Source organism: Zingiber officinale, chromosome 1B (genome assembly GCF_018446385.1).
Source record: "Zingiber officinale cultivar Zhangliang chromosome 1B, Zo_v1.1, whole genome shotgun sequence".
In the NCBI taxonomy this organism is placed as follows: Eukaryota; Viridiplantae; Streptophyta; class Magnoliopsida; order Zingiberales; family Zingiberaceae; genus Zingiber; species Zingiber officinale.
The window spans coordinates 96,996,664-97,011,340 of NC_055986.1; positions in this window are offsets into that span (position 1 = coordinate 96,996,664).

Consider the following 14,677-nt stretch of genomic DNA (forward strand, 5'->3'; position numbering starts at 1 on the left):
TTTAATCGATTAAAACATGTCGGAATCATGTGGTAGTTGAAACCAATTGATTAGGAAGGCTATTTTTTGTTTAAGTGGTCTGGTTTTAGTCCATTAAAATCATGTTTAGTCAAGTTAACCATCTCTAACCCTCTGAAATATTTGTATAAGTACATTAGGGTAATTTTTTTGATGAAAATAAGAAAAGAATGGTTAAGATAGACTAATTTGGAGTTTAGGAGAAAGTTTAGTTTCAAAGTCAAATTTTGAACCTCAAAATTTTAATTTTAGATTTCCTAAAGGTTTAGAAATTTCAAATCAATATTGATGCAATGATAGAAGTTAGTGTATGTTTTGAGAGGGAGATCTTCCTTGAAAGCATGATTTTATATATATATGGATGAAGAGACTAGGGAACCTTCATTATAATGAATGCTCTAAGTTGAGCATTGAAGACAATGGAAGATTGGAAATCTTCATTGTAATGAATGTATGCTCAAGGTTGAGCATAGGATACAATAATAGGTATGAGACTATTGTTGGTACAATTTGCACTAACAATTTAACTCAGGTTTTGATAAATGACAAGTGAGTTAAGTTAGATATTTTTATGATATAATGCATTTACTGAGCGTGCAGAGATTGACAAGTCTAGGGGACCTGACACCAGGATGAAATCCAACTAGGTCTGAGGATCCGATAGTTGGTACGAAACTCAGATAGATCAAAGGACTGATTTGATATCTGGTGGAAGTCCAGCTAGGTCCACGGGGCCTAATAGTTGGCCGAATTCCAATTGGGTCTGCGGATCTGACAACTAGCGAGAAGACCTAGTGGGTCGAGAGACTAATTGATAGACTACAAGTTGGTAAGTGAAGGTAAGTCACTGGAGGAGAGTGACTCAGTGAGGACGTGTCTCGGTTAAGGGATAGTAGACGTCAATCCAATTTAGGTCCATTTTGGAAGCCTAAATTGAGATGCTGACTAGATCCTAGTCTAGAGGACAAGGTCTAAGTCAAAAATTAATCATATTATTATTGTGATAACCTTGTTTTAAAGGTTAAATATTTTTGTATTGGACTAACACTTTTTGCAAGGCAAAGGAAGTACAAAAGTCCTCGGGTGAACATACCTGAGGCACCTTCTAGGCGATAGAAGGCACCTTCGAAGGCTTAGAAGGTGTCTTCCATCAGATAAAATTAGACTTCATCGACAATAAGGAGTGTTTGTCAAGATCAGATTTTGCACATTGAAGGCGGCTTCTATGCTTAATAAAAGAGCATCTCGACCAAGACTTCTTACACATCAATTCTACAAGCTTTACGCGTCCTTTTGGCGTTCCAACTGTTCCAGCTTCTTGCTGTTACCCTACTATGATGTTGCTACGTTCGACTATCGCTGAAAAGCCATCCAACCCCGAGCGTAATTTGATAATCTTCAAAAGTGTTGAGTAACAAAGTTCAATTCTATACTTAATTTTTGCAAAAGAAAAAGTGTAGCATGTTTCCTACTCTTTTTTGTACTCAATCCCCTTTTCTAGCAGTTCTGGAAGAGATTATTAGTGGATTACCCGTCGATAGGTCCACGGGACCTGAGCTTTAGAGTAGGACTCACCGAATGCTCCGAACCAAGCAAAACCGCTTGCATTCTTATGATTTCTTGTTTCATGTTTTTTTCCACTACGTACTTATCTTTTAAAACTGAAAAAAAAAAAAATTAGTCTTTAAAACCACATGATTCATCCCCCCCCTCTCATGTGCATCTCGATCCAACAACTTTCATTGAGTTCCTTTGACAAAATTAACTCTTAAGATGAAGAGTTTTTTATATGTGTTAGAGGGGAGAAAAAATGTAGGTTTTAAGTTAGAAATCGTCATTTATGTTTTGGCATGGGATGAAGTTGGGATAATGGGTTAGCCTAACTTAAACATATTATCAAACATCAAAAGAGGGAGATTGTTTGTGCAATCATCCTCGAGTCAAGATTGACCAGTTGACTAAACTAGAGGGATTTGTGTTTGAGTTTCGATGTTTAGACAGTATATTTTGGACAATATATGAAAAATAGTAGGTAGGTCCAGGTTAATCAGATACTTGACGGTATATGAGAGAGAAGTCAATTAGGTCATGGAGGACTGGATACCTGACTGGGAAAGTCCTAACTAAAGGTTAAGCAAAGTAAAGTCCTAATTTGAGGATTAGACAAAGTAAAGTTCAAGTGGGTCAAGGAGGACCGCATGTTGGCAAAGGAAAGTCTTAACTATGGTTAGGTAAAGGAAAGTTCAAGTGGGTCAAGGGGGACTATACGTTGGCAAAGGAAATCCAAGTAGGTGAAGGAGGACTGCACGTTGGCAAGGGAAAGTCCTAACTAAGGTTAGGCAAGAGAAATATCCAAGTGGGTTAAGGAGGACCACACTTGGTGATCAAAAGTCCAACGAAAAGTTGGCAAAGAGAAAGTCCAAGTGGATCAAAGGTTGATCGGACACTAGGTGGTTGTAAGTCCAATAAGGAGTTGGCATGAAATGAGGAAGTTCCAATGTAGCAAACTTTTGAAGGTCATAACTTTTGCTCAGATATTGCAATGAGGTAATCTCATATGTGAAATGAAGCTTATTTGGAGTTCTATACATTTTACTACTTACCAATCGATTAGATAATCGATTGGGGGTCAATTGATCAGGTAATCAATTGGTTAACAAAGTATAGTACAGAAAGTGTTTTGATCGATTGGGTAATCGATCAAGATCTTTCCCAATCGATTGGGTAATCGATTAGGAGAGTTTGTGAGTGGATAGTGAACTTATGAATCAATTAGGTGATCGATTGAATCTGCTAATCGAACAGGTGATCGATTGAGAGCGTTTATTCATGATGAACAGTGAGTTTCCCAATCTATTAGGTAATCGATTTGGAGAAGAAACTTACGATAAATAGTGGACTTCTTATCGATTAGGTGATCAATTGAAACCGTGTAATCAATTGGCTAATCGATTAAGAAAAGAAGAAAAGAGTCGTTGCAAGGTTTGGATGGATGGATTTACTCGGATTTGACGTGGTTATCGATTGGGAGTAAGGCCAATCGATTGGGAACCCTAATCCGAGGGATATAAGGTGTTCAAAAGATTTAAATCAACAACTTTTTTCTCCACTCTTTACCATCGATCCTTGAGCTTTGGAAGATAAGTGTTGTTGTACTTTCCAATTGATTAAGAGGCATTTACAAGCTACAAGAAAGCAAACAAGGTTTTCATTTGTATTGTATATTTTCTTCCTGTTTGCAGTGTATTTCTTGTATGTGAGCTTGTACAAAATTTCTCCACCTCCGGAATGTTTCCGAGAAGCAGTATTTTTATAATGGAGAGTGTAGTCTATGTGGATTCTTGGATTAGTCACTTCGTTGAGGTGGATACTAAATAAATTCAGATGTTAACATTGCTTCGAGTGTTTTCCACTACAACTCATCATTAAAGAAACAATTGAAGTTAATCACCCCCCTTTAACTCGCCAGGATGCCCTAACAAAGATTTGTAAAGATTGCAAGGTCATCCCTAGAAAAAACTTGGCAACCCAATATAGGTTAGTAGTGTTGGATATATGCCTCAAACATAATATCAATAGAAAAAATATATACGACTTCTAGAATTAAGTGGTGGAAGTTAAAATATGGAAAACAAAATATATTTAAAGAGAAGGTAGGAGTACAAGTATTAGGTGAAATATATGGTGACTCTAACGACATGGGACAAGATGATATCAAAGTTAAAAATAGTAATTAAGAGTATACTCGATGAGTTAAAGGGACATGCACCACTAAATAAGGAATCTTGGTGTTGGAATGAGAAAGTAGAAGAGAAAGTGAAGGGAAAAATGAATAATTTATAAAGAATTATATATTTGTAAGAACGAGAAAAACTTATAAAAAATATACAATAGCCAAGAAAAAGGCTAAGAAAGTAGTGAATGAAGTAAAGAATGTAACTTTTGAATGATTATATCAAAAATTAGATTAAAAAAGGGAAAGAGATATTTATAGAATAGCTAAAGTGAGAAAAAGGAAGACAAGAGATCTTTATCTAAATAAAATGTATTAAAGATGAATATAATAGGGTACTAGTAAACGATGGAGAAATAAAAGAGTAGTGGAGGAGGTATTTTTATTAACTTTTTAATGAAGGTTTAGGTGACCAACTTAACTTAGGTAATTTAAGTAGATCAAATAAGTATAGAAATTTAAATTTTTAGTGTAAAATTCAAATTTCAGAAGTAGAACAAGCTTTAAATGGGATGCACAATGGAAAAGTCATTGGACCAGATGATATTCCAATAAAGGTATGGAAGTGTCTAAGAAAATAAGATATTGAATGACTTACAAAATTATTTAACATAATATTGAAAACGAACAAAAATGTCTGATCAATAGAGGGTAAGTACTCTAGTTCCTTTATATAAGAAAAAAGGGAGATGCACAAAATTGTACAAACTATAGAGGTATTAAACTAATGAGTCATACCATAAAACTTTAGAAAAAAGTAATAAAAAAGATTTAAAAAGGAGACCACGATGACTGAAAATTAATTTGGGTTAACGCCTAGAAAAGTTGACAATAGAAAATACATTATCTTAGACAACTAATTGAAAAAAAAATTGAGAGTAAAAATAAGATCTACGCATGGTATTCATTGATTTAGAAAAATCTTATGATAGAGTTCTAAGAAAAATTATATGGAGAATTCTAGAAAAGAGAGGTGTTAGCGTAACATATATTGAATTAATGAAGGATATATATGAGGATGTAACGACCAGAGTAAAGACTTCAGGGGAAGTAATTAAAGCATTTCTAATAAAGATAAGGTTGTATCAAGGATCAACTCTAAATCCCTATCTTTTTACACTAATTCTAGGCGAACTCACTATACACATTCAAGACACAGTACCGTGGTGCATGTTGTTTGTAGATGATATTGTTAGCGCCCTCGAAGGCCGGCTAGAGGGGGGTGAATAGCCCCTGCACAAATCAAGCAAAACAAACTTTCCTCGAACTTTTAACTTAATTAAACTAAACATTACATAAACAAAATAAGAGATAAACTAAAAAGACGAGACTCATAGATTTACTTGGTTACAACCGAGGAGATTGTTAATCCAAGGAGGTTAAAGTGCACTGAAATTCTCCTTCAGGCGGAGAAACCTCTTTACAACAATGAAAGCACAGAAATAGAAAGCTAAAATAGAACAGTGGATGTGTACAAGTGTTATTTCATGATTTCTTGTTATTCTTTAGTTTTGGGAGTAGGGCTGCTTATATAGCCCTGCTCGGGGCACCTTGAAGGGTTCCAGGTGCCTGGAGGGGGATAAAACTTTATCCCCTTCACAACGGATCATGGTCAAATGCGATCCAGATAAAATCCTGTTCCGGGACGAGGAAAGTCAACCAAGTTTACTTTTTCCAGTCCGGGCCTTCCGCTCTAGTTTCGCTCGCCTCAGTCCAGGTCTTCCACTTCGGTTCCTCTTGCTTGGGTGATCTCGGCTATCCGGAATAGGGCTCACCTGAACCCAACTTCCAGCCTTCTCAAGCAAACTTCTGCTCTTGGTTTCTCGTCCCTTAGAAACGCCGCGTACCTCCTTCTCGTCCGCCCGCATACTCTTCTGTAGCACCTCGTCCCTCAGACGCACCGAGCCCGTTGACTCTCTCCCGTGCGGTCCTTCTCGCTAGCTGCAACTTTTGCTCGACATCCTGTGCTCCTAAGTTCATGCACATTTAGGCACATGATTAAACACAATAGGACCTAAGCTAACTTGTTTGATCACATCAAAACAGCATTGGGATACCAACAATCTCCCCCTTTTTGATGTTAGCAACCAAGCTAAGTTAGGGTAAACTAACATAAAGTAAAAGAAATAAATTTATAATTTAAAGTGCAAAAATTTAAAACAGTTTAAACTACCTCTCCCTAGATTTAATCTTCCCTTCTCCCCCTTTGATCACATAAAAAATGGGGTACCAAAAAAATCTAAGGGTAAATTTTTATTTAAAAAAAACTCTAATTTTCTAATAATTTTTAAAAAAAATTATCAAGTTTTTTTAAAAAAAAATTAAAAATAATTTGATAGCACTTAAAATAATTACAATAATTTTAGAAAATTTTAATTTTTGCAAAAAAAATTCTAAGTAAAAAAAGGTTTGAGTAACTATTTTAAAGTATTAATTATAATTAAATACTTTGTCAGTTAGTCAATTAAATATTTTATTTCATTAATTGACTTGCAGGCTGTGGCGAGACACTAGACCTTCTTGGTTATTTGAGCAACAACCACTTTCTAGACAAAGCTTCTTAAGGAAATCAAACATTTAATCTACTTTCTGAAAATCTTAAGTCCAATTAAACTTTTAATTTATACAAGTTTTTGAAACTCAATATAGGTTTCTTCCTACAGGATTAATTAGAAATTTTGAGGACACAAAATTTTTGAATTTTTTTTTAATTTGACCCCTATGAAATCTAAGATACCAGCTTAGTCTTTTAAAATTTTGAGTCTTGTGTCTTCAATTTATCATTTTCGGATTTTAATTTTTCAAAATCTTCTAATAAGCAGGATTTCGCTAGAATTAACTTTAATTCTTTAATTTCTTTTTCTAATTTGTAATCGTCTTTAGATAATGACTTAACAAATTTAAATAACTTATCAGGAGGAAGAGATCGTACCTAACTTACCTTGTCGATCTCGTTATCCGTAGCTCCCCCTGCACTACTGCTTTCTTCCGATGTCGCTCCCCCTTCATCGATGCTCTCGATGCTCATTTCGAATGAGCTTGCTTCGTTTTCATTATCTTGATGACTTGCCATTAACGCAAGTCCGAAGAAAGCCTAAATCTCTGATTCGAACGACGTTTCGTCCCACGTTGCCTTCAGGTTTTTGTGCTTGTTCATTTGGATGGGCTTTTTGTTCTTACCCTTATCCTTGTTCTTCAATTTAGGGCAGTTATCTTTAACGTATCCTTCTTCATTACAGTGGTAGCATCTGATTGTTCTTTTCTTTCTACCCTACAGATGGTTAGTTTTTCTGGATTTAAATAATTTTTTAAATTGTCTTACTATCATTACCATTTCATCGTCGTCGAGAGAAGATTCTGAATCATGTTCATCCATCTTTGCCTTAAGGGCAATGTTGTGTTTTGGCTCCTTCTTCGTATCTGCATATCTCATTTCATGTACTTCAAATATTGAAAACATTTCTTCTAAGGTAACAGATTCTAAATTTTTAGATATATAGTAAGCATCTACTAATGATGCCCACTCGGTAGTTTTAGGAAATGCATTAAGTGTGTACCTTAGTGAATCCCGGTTGCTTACCTTTTCTCCGAGATTCGTGAGTCTGGTGATTAGTTTCTTCATTCTCGAGTGAAGATGTACAATGGTTTCTTCTGCTTCCAGTTTTATGTTGCTTACTGATTCCTTAGCAGATCCCGTCTCGCGAGCTTGGCTTCGGACGTCCCTTTGTGTAGCTCAAGGAACTTCTCCCAAAGCTCCTTTGCTGAGTCATAGGTGCCGATCTAGTTAACTTCTTATGGCGGTAGGATGCTCAGTAGATGGAACTCTTCTTTGCTGTTTTCCACGAAGTCGGTCTGCTCCTTCGTCCACTAGTATTCTTCCTTACCTTCGGGTGCTACAAAATTGAATTTCATTATTAAAAGCAATTCAAAATCGGTTTTAAAGAATACCTCCATTTTCATTTTCCAACTTGCGAATTCCCCCTCAAACATCGGTGGATAGATGCTCGGTCCGGCCATCTCGTGTGCTTCGTTCAGCGGTTAGTCCTCCTGAAGTGTCCTCGCTCTGCTACCACTTGTTAGCACCCTCAGAGGCCAGCTAGAGGGTGGGGGAGGGGTGAATAGCCCCTGCACAAATCAAGCAAAAAAAAACTTTCCTCGGACTTATAACTTAATTAAACTAAACACTTGCATAAACAAAATAAGAGATAAACTAAAAAGACGAGGCTCACAGATTTACTTGGTTACAACTGGGGAGGTTGTTAATCCAAGGAAGTTAAAGCGCACTAAAATTATCCTTCAAGCAGAGAAGCCTCTTTACAACAATGGAAGTGCAGATGCATACAAGTGTTGTTTCATAATTTCTTGTTATTCTTTAGCTTTGGGAGCAGGACTGCTTATATAGCCCTACTCGGGGCGCCCGGAAGGTTCCAGATACCTGGAGGGGATAAAACTTTATCCCCTTCGCAATGGATCACAGTCAAATGTGATCTGGATAAAATCATATTCTGGGCGCTTGGAAGGATTCCGAGTGCCCAGAGTTCGAGTGCTCAGACCAAAAAAGTCAACCAAGTTGACTTTTTTCAGTTTGGGCCTTCCGCTCCAGTTTCGCTCGCCTCGGTCTGGGTCTTCCGTTCTGGTTTCTCTTGCTTGGGTGATCTCAGCCATCCGGAATAGGGCTCCCCGAACCCAACTTCCGGCCTTCTCGAGCAAGCTTCCACTCCTAGCTTCTCGTCCCTCGGAAACGCTGCGCCCCTCTTTCTCGTCTACCTGCAACTCTTCCACAGCACCTTATATCTCAGACGCTCCGAGCCCGTCGGCTCGCTCCCGTGCAGTTCTTCTCGCTAGCTGGGTCTTTTTCTCTATATCCTGTGCTCCTAAGTTCCTGCACACTTAGACACAGAATTAAACACAACAGGACCTAACCTAACTTGTTTGATCACATCAAAATAACTTTGGGGTACCAACAGATATTATTTTGGTAGATGAAACACATGAAAGAATAAATACTAAACTAGAATTTTGGTGGGAAATACTAGAAGGGAAATGTTTTAGGCTTAATAGAATAAAAATAGAATATATATGAAATTTAAATTTAGCAATATTAGATGTAATGAGACAATTGTTAAGATAGGAGATGATGAGTTACCTAGAACCGAAAGGTTTAAATATTTAGGATTATTTTTGCAAAATGATGGAAGGATTGAGAGAGATGTCTTACATAAAATATAAGTAGGATGATTGAAATGAAGGAGAGTGCTGGATATTTTATGTGACTGTAAAGTACTTTTAAAACTTAAAGGAAAGTTTCACAAAATCGCAGTTAGACCTGCTATGTCATATGGAGCTGAATGTTAAACTATAACTTGAACACATGAGAAGAAAATGAGAGTTGCAGAGATGAGGATGTTAAGGTGGTTGTGTGTGTTGGTGCAGTGGGGTCAGTAAGAGGGGATGAATTGCCTTAAAAAAATAAAGCTAAACTCTTCTTGATCTTTCAACTCAAATTAGTAGTACAATTAAATTAAAGAAATTAAACAACTAATAAAATAAAAGAGGCAGAAAATTACTTAGTTACAACCTACATAGTTGTTAATATAAGGCAAATAAAAAGTACTAGAAAATCTCCTTCGTTAAAGGCAGAGTAGCCTCTTACACTCGTTGGACGCTCAGAAACAAACTAGGAAATCAGTATTGGAGTTGTTGAATATTTCCTAGGTTCCGGGGTCTTTTTATAGCCTCTGGAAAATGTTATCCGCAGCTTGAAGGTGTCTTCAAAGTGGTCCAAGGCACCTTCCATTAGATAAATTCTATCTCTCGAGGATAAAATTTTATCCTCGGGTAATGGCTAGGGAAGGAGCCTTCCATGGGTTGGAAGGCGTCTTCGCACTGTTCATCGAAGGTGCCTTCCATAAGGCAGATCACCTCCCATAAGCTAATCTTTGTGTGGGTGATGCTCTGGCTACCCGGAGTTGAGCTCACCTGAACCCAACTTCGACCTTCTCCTTGAGCTAGTTTACTCCCCAGCTTCAAGTCCCTCAGGCATCGCCCACGTACTTCTTGTCTACTGGTGTACTCTTCCGTAGCACCTAATCCTTTGGATATATCGAGCCCGTCGACTCCTTTCCTATGTCATCCTTCTTACTAGTTGCATCTTCTGCTCGACTTCTTGCGTTCCTAAGTTCCTGCACACAATTAGACACAAGGATTAAATACACAGGACATAACTTAACTTGGTTAACCATATCAAAAGTATCACGGGGTACTTACAATTTCTCTCTTTTCAATGTGCATCAACCTAAGTTAAAGTTACATGATTATGTAATGAAAGAAGTTGCAATTAGAATAAAATATTGCAATGTAATGAATTAAGCAAATTAATAAAATTGCAAGATTCATACAAAGAAAAAAATGTTCTTACTACCCCTTAACTTGTACCAATTTCTCTCCCTTTGATCACATTAAAAAAACTTAGGAAAAATAAAATAAACTATTAGAAAAAATTGAAATATTTTTGTTAGGGTACAAAATAAAAATTATTAGTAAGATAATATTTTTTAGAAATAATTTTTAAAAATATTATATTTTTACTAATTAATCGTCTATTTATCAAAAATAATTTTTAAAAATAGTTTTCATTTCTGAAAAATTTTGTAAATTTTTTCAAATATAAAAAGAATAATTTACATAAGTAGAAATTTTTTTTAAAAAAAAAATTAGTTTAATGAATGGAATTGATTTATTTTATCAAAATAACTGTATTTTTGAAAATAAATCTTAAAAATATTTTTCAACTCTAAAAATTCTTATAAAATTTTATGAATATGGAAAACAAATTTTTGAACATTAAAAAAAATCAAAGTTCCTGAAATTCTATTTTCTTAAATTTTTAAGATTAAAAATTATTTTTAAAAGAATAATTCTTAATAATTCAGATAAAATTTAAAAAAAATATCTAAAATATTTATTATAATAGAAGACACCATGTTTTATCAAAAAAAAATAAAAGTTTTTAGAAATAAGTCTATAAAATATTTTTAATTTTTAAAATATTATTTTTATTAATAAATTTATAGAAAATAATTTAATGGTAAAAGATTTCAACATTTTTTTGTTTGTGGATCAAATTATCAGATAACATGGTAAAAATTTTCAACTCGAAATATGAATAATAGATATTTAAATAATTTGTTTAAACAATGTGGAAGATAAAATATATTAACATTTAAATTATGCATAAGATTAACTTAAATTATACTATGCATAATTTGAGAATCTAATATAAATTATTTCCTATTAGATTAATCAAGAATTTTGGTTGAATATAATTTTTAATAATTTTTCTAATTTGACCCATATGGTTCCTAATATACCAATTTAGTCACTTGTAATTTCTAAACTTTAAATTTCATAAATATTTTGGAGTTGAACATGCGTAGTCATTTTTTAAAGATTTAATCTGATCATTTAACTTAACATTTTCAAATTTGATTTTGTTAAATAATTCTAGTGGGCATACTTTAGCTAATTATCTTTTCAAATCAATATTTTTCTTCTTTAAATTATTATTTTTAACTTTTATTTTACATAAAGATTTAATCATTAATGTCATTTTAAAATAAAGTTGATCAGGAGGAAGAAGACATACCTTATCGTGTTTAAAGTTAGATGCTCCCCCTTCACTACTACTTTTCTCATACGTAGCTCACCCTTCATCAATACTCTTCTCTTGGTGACTCACCATGAGTGCTAGTTCAGCATACTCCTCCAGTTTGGACTCCGATGATGACTTGTCCCACGTTGCCTTCAGATTTTTGTACTTTAGTTTGCTTGGTCCTTTAATTTTCTCCTTCTTTTTTTAGTTTCGGGCAGTCATCCTTGATGTACCATTTTTATTGACCATTATAGCATCTTACTTTTTGTTTCCCGGAACAAACTTCTTGGGCTACAACTTTTTAAATTTGTTAGATTTAAAAAACTTTGAGAATTTTCTTACCATGAAGGATGCTTCGTCTTCGTCAATCGATGATCTGAATCTGGTCCGCTCTTCTAGGCTTGTAGAGCTAGGTTTTGATTTGGTCCCTTTCATTATCTTGCATACCGAGACTCATGTAATTCAAAAGTAGAAAAAAGGTTTTCTAGTATAGTTACCTCGAGGTCTTTGGAGATATAAATGGAGTCTACTATAGATGTCTATTCTGGTGTTCTCGGGAACGCATTTAAAGCTTACCTTTGCGAGTCCTGATTAGTTACCGTTTCTCCAAGTTTCGTTAATTCGATGATTAAATCCTTGATTCTTCCGTGTAGATGAACAACTGATTCACCTTCTTCCACCCAGAGATTGTTGATTTGATTATGTAGTAGGTCCCATCTCAAGATTTTGGCTTCGGACTTTCTTTTGTGTAGTTCGAGGAACTTCTCCCATAGATATTTTGCTGATTCATAAGTTCCGATTCGATTGACTTCTTGGGGTGGAAGTATGCTCAATAGGTGGAACTTGGCTCGTCCATTCGCTACGAAGTTAGTTGGGTCCGACCATCATCTTTGTACTTCAGTCGGCGGCTAGTACTTCTGAAGCGATTGAGCTTTGATACAATTTATTGGTGCAACAAGGCCGGCAAAAGGGGGGTGAATTGCCTGTAAAAAATAAGGCTAAACCCTTTTTGATCTTTCAACTCAGATTAGTAGCACAATTAAATTAAAACAATTGAACAACTAACAAAATAAAATAGGTACAAAATTACTTGATTACAACCTAGGTGGTTGTTAATCCAAGGCAAATGAAAAGCACTAGAAAATCTCCTTCGTTGAAGGCGGAAAAACCTCTTACACTCGTTGGATGCTCAGAAACAAAATAGGAAATCAATACAGGAGTTGTTAAATATTTCCTAAGTCTATGAGTCTTTTTATAACCCTTGGAAAATATTATCTGCAGCTTGAAGGTGCCTTCAAAGTGGTCCAAGGCGCCTTCCATCAGATAGATTCTATCTCCCGAGGATAAAACTTTATTTTCGGTTAACAATTGAAAGGCGCATTCGCACTGTTCATCGAAGGTGTCATCCAAGTCATAGAAGATGCCTTCCATAAGGTAGATCAACTCCCATAAGTCGATCTTAGTGTGAGTGATGCTTCGGTAACCCGGAGTTGAGCTCACTTGAACCCAAGTCTGACCTTCTCTTCAAGCAGGCTTTCTCCTCAATTTTTCATCCCTCGGACGCCATGCACGTCTTTCTCGTCCATCGGTGTACTCTTCTGTAGCACCTCGTCATTCGGATGCACCAAGCCCGTTGGCTCCTTTCCCATGTCATCCTTCTCGCTAGCTGTATCTTCTGCTCAACTTCTTATGTTCCTAACCTCTTGCACACTTTGACACAAGGATTAAATATACAAAACCTAACTTAACTTGGTTGACAACATCAAAACTACCACGGGGTATTTACTGTTGGACTGAGACGCGCTAGAGGGGGGGGGTGAATAGCGCTCGTGGCTAAAATCGTTCAATTATCGGAATCGTAAAAACTATCGGAGAAGTAACGCAGCGGAAAGTAAACAACCACACAGAAAGACAAGAGAATTTACTTCGTTCGGAGCCTGTGACGACTCCTACTCGAAGGCCCGCGATCCTTGATCGCTTTCCGTGGGCAACAACTATAAGTTCGACAAGAGTACAAGTATTACAGTTAAGTATAATGAAAAAGTACAGTTATACCGATGACAATATCGTAATCTGAAGATTTCGGAGCTCCGGGTCGTCGGTGTCTCGTAGCAGCACTTCGGGATCGCCTCGTGAGCAGCTTGTAGCAGAAAGATCGCTTGGAAGTTGTTGTTTAGAGCTGCTGGTCGAAACCCCTTATAAAGGGTGTTCAAGGCGCCTTCTACTGTTCACCAAGGTGCCTTGAACAGCCGCCGAGTCAGCCGGGGAGATGAGGAGCGAACTGGTCGAATCTTATCACAGACTCAAGGCGCCTTCCACTGTTCACCAGGCGCCTTCATCTGTTCAAGGTGCCTTCCACTGTTCATCAAGGCGCCTTGAACAGCTTCTCGCAGCCAGCTCCAGCCTTGCATCCGAGGCGCCTCCAAGCTCCATGGAGGCGCCTTGGACACTGTTCATCCGAGGCTTTAAGTTGCTCCTTTGCACCTGCAAGATACGTTAGTCCCAAACACTACCCTGCAGCACAAAGTTTAGCACATAATACAATAAATATTATAAATGAAGTATTTAACAGTCTCCGGACTGTCCGAGTCTGACTTCAGGTTTCCTACCGGAAACCCTAGGTCGACCCGACGCCTACTGTTCCCTCTACGGGGAACGCGTCCTCACCTACTCCACTCAGGAGATTTACCTGTTGCCAGTACGATCCTCCAGATCGACTGGACTTTTGCTCGGCACTCGACGCTTCCGGACTTTCTGCTGGACATCCGCTTCCCGGCTAGTCCAGACTTTCACCTGGTTCGCGACACCAGGACTTTCCACCTAGGGTTACCACCCCCTAGGACTTTTGCCTGAAGCCATTGACCTGCCAAGACTTTCCGCATAGGGTTACCACCCCCTATGACCTAGGGTTTTCACCTGCCTAACCGCAGCTAGGACTTTTGCCTAAGTATCACTTAGGACTTTCCTGCAAGCTCCATGAACTTTGTTAGATAACACCACCACTTAACTTTGAGCCCTTTGCCATAATCAAAACTCAGGTTCGATCATCTGGTGCTCACTGCACCAACATTTACACTGTGGACATACGAGGATGAACAGAATACAAAATGAGAGCGTTAGAGAGAAAGTTAGAGTTGTGTCTATTGAGGAAAAATTTCGAGAGACACGTTTAAGATGGTACGGGCATGTACTTAGATGACTAATAAATGCTCCAGTTAGGCGATGTGAAACTATGACAAATACACATATTAAACGAGGAAGAGGAAGACTAAAAA